Genomic DNA, 9,537 nt, shown 5'->3' with positions numbered 1-9,537 from the left:
CGCTATTGTTGGCCTGAATCAATGCTGTTATGTGGTTGGCTATTGTAGTAAGCTAATATAATGCTATACTGTGTTTTCGCTGTAAAACACTTAAAAAATCTGAAACATTGGCTGGATTCACAAGATCTTTGTCTTTCATTTGCTGTACGCTGTGTATTTTTCAGATTTTTTTTATGATGAGTATTTAGGTAATACATGATGGTCTCTGTAGTTATTCTAGTTGCTTTGGTGAGAGTTGTGATGGTGGCTGCAATGGTAAACTATGATTTTTACCTGAAATATGCAAATTTTTCTAACAAAACATATGTTATACAATAAATATGTTATCAGACTGTCATCTGATTAAGTTGTTTCTTGGTTAGTGGCTATTTATATCTTTATTTGGTCGAAATTGTGATAGCTACCTATGCAGGAAAAAAATGGTGGGAAAAAAAAGTTGTGTCTTTTGCTATCGTGGTTAGCTAATAGATTTACATATTGTGTCTTCCCTGTAAAACATTTTAAAAATCAGAAATGATGGCTGGATTCACAAGATGTGTATCTTTCATCTGGTGTCTTGGACTTGTGATTTAATGATATTTAGATGCTAGTATTTACTTGTGACGCTATGCTAGGCTATGCTAGTCAGCTTTTTTACTGATGGGGGTGCTCCCGGATCCGGGATTGTGATGAGTTTGGCTGGTCGGCCACCACTAGGAAGAGTCTTGGTGGTTCCAAACTTCTTCTATTTAAGAATGACGGAGGACACTGTTTTCTTGGGGACCTTCAATGCTGCAGAAATATTATGGTACCCTTCCCCTTGTCTCTGAGCTCTACGGACAATTCCTTCGACCTCATGGCTTGGTTTTTGCTCTGAGATGCACTGTCAACTATGAGACCTTATATAGACAGGTGTGTGCCTTTGCATTTTATTTTATTTTTTAAATTAAACTTTATTTAACTAGGCATGTCAGTTAAGAACAAATTCTCATTAACAATGACGGCCTACCCCGGCCAAACCCGGACGACGACGACGCTGGGCCAATTGTGCACCGCCCTATGGAACTCTCAATCACGACCAGATGTTATACAGCCTGGAATTGCACCAAGGACTGTAGTGACACCTCTTGCATTGAGATGCAGTGCCTTAGACCACTGCGCCACTCAGGAGCCCAAATCATGTCCAATCAATTGAATATACCACAGGTGCTCCAATTAAGTTGTATAAACATCTCAAGGATGATGAATGGAAAAAGGATGCACCTGAACCCAATTTCGAGTGTCATAGCAATGGGTCTGAATACTTCTGTAAGGAAGATATGTTTTTTATTTGTAATAAATTTGCAAAAAATTCAAAATCCTGTTTTCACTTTGTCATTATTGGGTATTGTGTGTAGATTGCTGAGTTTTTTAAACATTTTTAAATCCATTTTAGAATAAGGCTGTAACATAAAATGTGGAAATAGTCAAGGGGCCTGAATATTTTCCGAATGCACTGTATGGAAGACTTTATTAGTATATGGATTAATTGATGCATCAAATGTGTCACATAACTGGTAAGTACTCACAATGAAAGAGGAATAAAGGATGGATTTGTTTCAAGTCGATGAAAATGAAATACTAAGGATGGTTAGTACAAAACATAAGTCGCCTTTATTGCTTTTAGCAATGCAGTTAGCAAACAGAATTTTCAATATCTTTCAACTCTGTAACAAAATAAGATAACTCTGATTTCTAAGTTTTGCTTTGCTGAGTGGTGACCATCATCTCTTTGGTTTTACTGAGTGGTGTCCATCATCCCCTTAGTTTTACTGAGTGGTGTCTACCATCCCCTTGGTTTTACTGAGTGGTGACCATCATCCCCTTGGTTTTACTGAGTGGTGGCCATCCTCCCTTTAGTTTTACTGAGTGGTGTCTACCATCCCCTTGGTTCTACTGAGTGGTGGCCATCATCCCCTTAGTTTTACTGAGTGGTGTCCATCATCCCCTTGGTTTTACTGAGTGTCGTCCATCACCCCCTTGGTTTTACTGAGTGGTGTCTACCATACCCTTGGTTCTACTGAGTGGTGGCCATCACCCCCTTGGTTTAACTGAGTGTCGTCCATCATCCCCTTGGTTTTACTGAGTGGTGTCCATCATCCCCTTGGTTTTACTGAGTGGTGACCATCATCTCTTTGGTTTTACTGAGTGGTGTCTACCATACCCTTAGTTTTACTGAGTGGTGTCCATCATCCCCTTAGTTTTACTGAGTGGTGTCTACCATCCCCTTAGTTTTACTGAGTGGTGTCCATCATCCCCTTAGTTTTACTGAGTGGTGTCCATCATCCCCTTAGTTTTACTGAGTGGTGTCTACCATCCCCTTAGTTTTACTGAGTGGTGTCCATCATCCCCTTAGTTTTACTGAGTGGTGTCCATCATCCCCTTAGTTTTACTGAGTGGTGTCTACCATCCCCTTGGTTCTACTGAGTGGTGTCTACCATCCCCTTGGTTTAACTGAGTGTCGTCCATCATCCCCTTGGTTTTACTGAGTGGTGCCTACCATCCCCTTGGTTTTACTGAGTGGTGTCCATCATCCCCTTAGTTTTACTGAGTGGTGTCCATCATCCCCTTGGTTTTACTGAGTGTCGTCCATCACCCCCTTGGTTTTACTGAGTGGTGTCCATCACCCCCTTGGTTTTACTGAGTGGTGTCCATCATCCCCTTGGTTTTACTGAGTAGTCTCCCATCATCCCCTTGGTTTTACTGAGTGGTGTCCATCATCCCCTTAGTTTTACTGAGTGGTGTCCATCATCCCCTTAGTTTTACTGAGTGGTGGCCATCATCCCCTTAGTTTTACTGAGTGGTGTCTACCATCCCCTTGGTTCTACTGAGTGGTGGCCATCATCCCCTTAGTTTTACTGAGTGCTGGCCGTCACCCCCTTGGTTTAACTGAGTGTCGTCCATCATCCCCTTGGTTTTACTGAGTGGTGTCTACCATCCCCTTGGTTCTACTGAGTGGTGGCCATCATCCCCTTGGTTCTACTGAGTGGTGGCCATCATCCCCTTGGTTTTACTGAGTGGTGCCTACCATCCCCTTGGTTTTACTGAGTGGTGTCCATCATCCCCTTGGCAACATGACTACATGACTACATGACACCATTACAACCAACATGCGAACATGACTACATGACAACATGACTACATGGCACCATGACTACATGACAACATGACTACATGCACCATGACTACATGGCTCCATGACTACATGGCAACATGACTACATGCATCATGACTACATGACTACATGACTACATGCCACCATGACTACATGCCTACATGACTACATGACTACATGACAACAGGACTGCATGACAACATGACCGCGTGATTACACGACTACACAACTACACGACAACATGACACCATGACAACATGACTACATGACAACACATTTTGCAGCCTCCCATTTGCACTCTTTCTGCCTTAAAAACATTCAAATGTTTAGCATAAATCCCCTATTTACATAATGATCCCTTGAATCTTCCTACACCTCATTAATATACATCCTTCTCATCATAGGGCATGTCCCCTAATGGTGAGAAGATCATTTATTATTGAGGACACTCTGTGTGCTTTAAACAACAACATTCTTCTGACATGCAATTGCTTCTTGCAGATTTTCTCTGACTAGCCATATCCAATCCCCTTTTCAAATATATGAGTTGCATTAACACATTGTCTTATGTATTATTCACTTTTCCACTTTCAGAGAGAGAGAGAACGAAAGAGAAAGAAAGAGAGTGAGAGAAAGAGACAGAGAGAGAGAGAGACAGAGACAGAGACAGAGACAGAGAGAGAGAGAGAGAGAGACAGAGACAGAGACAGAGACAGAGACAGAGACAGAGAGAGAGAGAGAGAGAGAGAGAGAGAGAGAGAGAGAGAGAGAGAGAGAGAGAGACAGAGAGAGAGAGAGAGAGGGTGTGCGAGTCCCTTTTATTTGTTGGAGAACATGTGGTTAGGGGTGAGGACATGAGCTTTCACAACAGCCACCTTCTTGAAAGTGTCATGGACTTGGTCTAGAATGAATTTGACTTGGTTCTTGCGTTTGGCGATAGATTTGCAGAAGATCTGTGGGTGACAACCTTTGCAGGAGGGACATGGGGTGATTAAATTACATTTGCAAGCCTGATGGTTTCCGACGCAGCGCCAGCATCTTCTGTGGTTTTGGATCCAGTTTAAATTGTGGTTGTTGGTCATGTGGCTGAACTGTGCACATCTGGTAATATGGTAATCAGCAGAAGTGCAGTGTGCACAAGGGAGCAAAGTTCTGTACACAATCTTCAAGGAGAATAGATTAAAAGGGAAGTGTGTAGCTCTCGTTGTCCATAAACTGTATATTGACAACCAAATATTCCGAGATACAAAGACTACTCCATGGCTATTCTAAAAATTACAAAGTTCTCATAGAGGAGTCGAATAATGGAACACCAAATTTTAGCTATGGTAGGGATTGTAATAATATGTTTTTTTAATAGATAGAACAGCAATAGAATTCAACAATTGTTAAATAAACTACAACTAAACTATACCATTCAAGATAGGGAGTGTTGTAAAATAATTATTTAACTTACCATTTATAGTATTTTATAAATGGATAAGATGGCATTAGGAGAAAGGATAACCAGCAAAATAATACGTCTTCAAATATAACGAATTGGAACACAAAAGTGCTCAACCAACAGGGTGGAAATAAAAACATAGCAAACAGAAGACATAGAAGGCACAGTATTTGGGTATGTGTGGATGTATTGTGATAGACGGTGTGGTGAGGTTTTTTGTGTTTGGAAAAGTGTGGAATTAAGTGAGTGAGAAAGGATATGTTCGCATATCCCAGAGAGAGCTTTACGTTTAAAAATAAATTATACATGTAATTTATTTATTTATTTTCCTATCATGATGAAACGGTCCCCAACCCTATACCTTAGACACCCACCTGAGCCACCCATACACTTAAGAGAAGTCCTTATCTGTTTTATGGGCTTACTGTAAGTTGCCTATATGCAGCCAAAACAGAAAAAGGAATGTGGACAGAGACCTACACTACCATTCAAAGTTTGGGGTCACTTAAAAATGTCCTTGTTTAAAAAATAAAAATAAACATTTTTGGTCCATTAAAATAACATCAAATTGATCAGAAATACAGTTTAGACATGGTTAATGTTGTAAATGACTATTGTAGCTGGAAACGGCAGATTTTTTATGGAATATCTACAGGCGTACAGAGGCCCATTATCAGTAACCATCACTCCTGTGTTCCAATGGCACGTTGTGTTAGCTAATCCAAGTTGATCATTTTTAAAGGCTAATCGATCATTAGAAAACCCTTTTGCAATTATGTTAGCACAGCTGAAAACTGTTGTCCTGATTAAAGAAGCAATAAAACTGGCCTTCTTTAGACTAGTTGAGTGTCTGGAGCATCAGCATTTGTGGGTTCGATTACAGGCTCAAAATGGCCTGAAATGAAGAAGTTTCTTCTAAAACTCGTCAGTCTATTCTTGTTCTAAGAAATGAAGGCTACTCCATGAGAGAAATTGCCAAGAAACTGAACATCTCGTACAACGCTATGTACTACTCCCTTCACAGAACAATGCAAACTGGCTCTAACCAGAATAGAAAGAGGAGTGGGACGTTGACGTTGAGACTGGTGTTTACGGGTACTATTTAATGAAGCTACGAGTTGAGAACCTGAGGCTTCTGTTTCTCAAACTAGACACTCTAATGTATTAATGTACCGGGGCCTCCCACTCCTCTTTCTATTGGTTAGGGCCAGTTTGCGTTGTTCTGTGAAGGGAGTAGCACACAGCGTTGTACGAGATCTTAAGTTTCTTGGCAATTTCTCACATGGAATAGCATTCATTTTTCAGAACAAGAATAGACTGACGAGTTTCAGAAGAAAGTTTTTTGTTTATAGCCATTTTGAGCCTGTAATCGAACCCACAAAGGCTAATGCTCCAGATACTCAATTAGTCTAAAGAAGGACAGTTTTATTGCTTCTTCAATCAGCACAATGGTTTTCAGCTGTGCTAACATAATTGCAAAAGGGTTTTCTAATGATAAACTTGGATCAGCTAACACAACGTGCCATTGGAACACAGGAGTGATGATTGCTAATAATGGGCCTCTGTACGCACAATAGTCATTTACAATATTAACAATGTCTACACTGTATTTCTGATCAATTTGATGTTATTTTAATGGACAAAAAATGTGATTTTCTTTCAAAAAACAAGGGCATTTCTAAGTGACCCCTAACTTTTGAATGGTAGTCTATATGTATTTGAAAAAATATATGGGGGATTGGAAGTGATGCAGACAATTACATTGATGGACGCTACAATCTATCTGCAAAATTAAAGCTGATCCACCCCATAAAAAAACAAAAAACGAAGCAAAAAAATCAGCAGAAGTGCAGTGTGCACAAGGAAGTAAACGGGGTAATGATAGTGGGAACTGCTCAAGGTGGAAGTTTCTACAGCAGTAGCTCAATATGGGAGCCACACAGAAGCTCAGCTTGACCTTGATAGCCCATGTATTTCAGGAGCCCAACCAGGGCTTGAACACGAGGGCAAAAGTCATCCACTGCATGGCTATCTCCTGATCTGATAGGTGGAAGGTCCATGATTGCTTTGATCTCCTTGTAGGTAGGGATTAGCACGAGTACTCCATTCAAGGTTTTCACTCAATTGCTAATAAACAATACAAGTACTTGGAATTAGTATTCTGGTGAGGTGTGGGAATGTTGGACCCTCTGTTGTCCTGTATGGTCTTCTGCCTGGTCGGATGGTTGGATTGGAGATGCAAACAGGTTGGGGACACTACAGGCCGAGGATAGGCTGGAGGAGGAGCCTGGGGGTGAGGTGGCAGAGTTGTTTGATAGGCTACAGCCCCAGAATGGTGGCCCACCGCCAGTGGTTCAGGTGCTGCCTGAGCTTGATCAGATGTAGCTAGTGCCAACACTGGGAGGTGTGTTGGTGTGGAGTAGTGCCTTGGACTGGAATATTATACTATTATATGGATGTTACATATTGCATTGTTATTGCCGAGAAACAGATATCTGTTGGTCTTTAATATTAATGCCCCAAAATGTACAGTGAATATCAAAGCCTACTGAACATTATGTTGCTGTAGTTTCATTGTCATGTTGAATCAATCTAAAACATTTTTTATTTTATTTACCTTGTCAAATCAATTAAGAACAAATTCTTATTTACAATGACAGCCTACCCCAGCCAAACCCAGATGATGCTGGACCAATTGCGCACATTCACGGCCAGACTCCCAATCACAGCCAGATGTGATACAGCCTGGATTCAAACCAGAGACTGCAGTGACGTCTCTTGCACTAAGATGCAGTGCCTTAGACCGCGGCTCCACTCGGGAGCCCAACACAGTACCTTCTACATTCTGAAGATGTCAAATAGATGCCAAAATTCAATGTTTATTTTTTTATATATACTTTTTTAATGTATCCTCTCTATTTGTCAGTGTTCCAAACTGGGCATTATTTGTATTTTTACCTAAACATACAAACACCATCAGATAGAATTTATAGCAAGCAGTGCACTGGAATGACATTCACTTTCATGGAATGGGTGGCTGCAACCACACCACCAATGAGGCACGAATATGACTGCATTGAGGCATACTGTATGTCACTGTGCTTCTAAGGCTATATGCACCATGCCACTGCCTACTTCATTTGTTCATTTAGCAAACCAGACAGCTCATCATCTAGTGCCTTTATCACAGTCAACACACCCATATTTTAATATTAATTAGCTTTAAAAATGAAACATTTTCTCTCAGCTTCATGGCAAAATGTGTAGAATAGCATAAGATTAGCTATACAACTGCAAATGTTCCTCTTTGCCCCATGGCACAATGTGTAGAATTGCAGGAAGTTAGTTGTTTCCCCCCATCATTAAGAAATATAATTTGAAGGTAACAATGCACATTATTATTGGATCTTGTTGGGCCTTGGATCTTATTGTGTCTGCACCCAAGGCATCATGTAGGTCAAGTGATCATCTTATGATATTAGAGGGGTTCTGGTGTGGGATGGAGTGCTTTACCGTGGAGTGTCTGTAAGAACACTACCCTCCGAGCACACTATGTCATTTCAACACGGATAATTGGGTAATATTTGGTTGTGACTTTGATCAATAAGATTACAACCTATATTCATCCACTCAAAAAGACAGACAAAAGTTAGTTGAATTTCCAATGTGTTATCACTGTGTTTTCAATCATCTAAAAGCACAACCACATTCCAATGGAAAAACAAAAATCTAAGTTAAAGAATAAGACTAAATAAATCAAACTTTAAATGCACTTTCAATAAAGTGTTGATATGATTTAGTTCTATTCTTTAACTTAGATTTTGGTTGAGATGGTGATGTGAATTCAACATATCAATGATTAATTTGTAGACATGCTAGAATTAAAGCCAGACTAAGTCAGTAGCACAGATGTAACTATCCAAGACATCTGCTGGGTGTCAATCTGGCATAGGATATAGGTAAGAGCCCATTCAGTGATAAAGCTCTCTTTGCTCAGAAAGTTAGTGAGATGTCTTGGATTCAGGTAAGGGGATCTCTATAGCTTCTTTCCATTCGACTGGAACAATGCCCTCTTGTAGAGATCAGATAAGAACGTCAGCCAATGGTCCACGCTCAATTCATTTGCAAACTCCTTTATTAGCAAACTCCGTTAAACGTTTCAGGTTTTCAACTTCTGTAGCTTTTTGTAGACTTCCCAGGGTTGGACCGTTGGAGCAGGACATGCTGGTAAAAAGGAGGGCAGCAGTGCTGGGTTGATGGGTGGTAGGGACTGTTTTACTTTTCATAGTGTTTTGTTCATTTAATTTGCTGTACCATGCCTATCGTCTGGTCTAAGACCCTCTTTGTGGAAGGTTGCCTCAGTTTGGGAGAGGATGGCTAAGTCTTTGATGTTCTTATGCCACTAGGCATAATGAAACAGCATTCACTGTTACTTAACTACTGTATTGTTTAGTCTACATTAGGCTTTATAAATCAATTCTAGAATATAATAATGCTTCTATAATTGCCTTTCTGAGTTGCACAAAATAAATAGGCTGTTCTTTAAGTGACTCACATTATGCAGTAACACCATGCATTTTAGAAGATAATTTCAATTGCCCTCCATTCAACAACAGGCATGATTCACCAGTTGCATTTCCCGGAATGAGAAGGCAACATGGTTTTGATGCCTCCCAGTGGAGGATTAGAGCAAACATTTGTTGCACTTCCCATCTCTCACAAGGTGAAACTGCAATGTCCACTGGCAATGATTCCTCATACCCAGATATTAGACTACCAGTAAAGTGTGATGGAGGGGCTTGAAAACACACATGGCTCTTATTTATCTCCAGTGTAGACAAACTCTCATTCCCATTTTATATCCAAATTATTACAAACACCCCCTGCAAATAGAAATAAAATACAAAGCAATTCTGTTAAAGGTGGAATACTTAATATTTTGTTACAGCTTAACAATGGG

Source organism: Salvelinus fontinalis, chromosome 1 (genome assembly GCF_029448725.1).
Source record: "Salvelinus fontinalis isolate EN_2023a chromosome 1, ASM2944872v1, whole genome shotgun sequence".
Lineage (NCBI taxonomy): Eukaryota > Metazoa > Chordata > Actinopteri > Salmoniformes > Salmonidae > Salvelinus > Salvelinus fontinalis.
Note: the sequence above shows the minus strand (reverse complement) of the source record.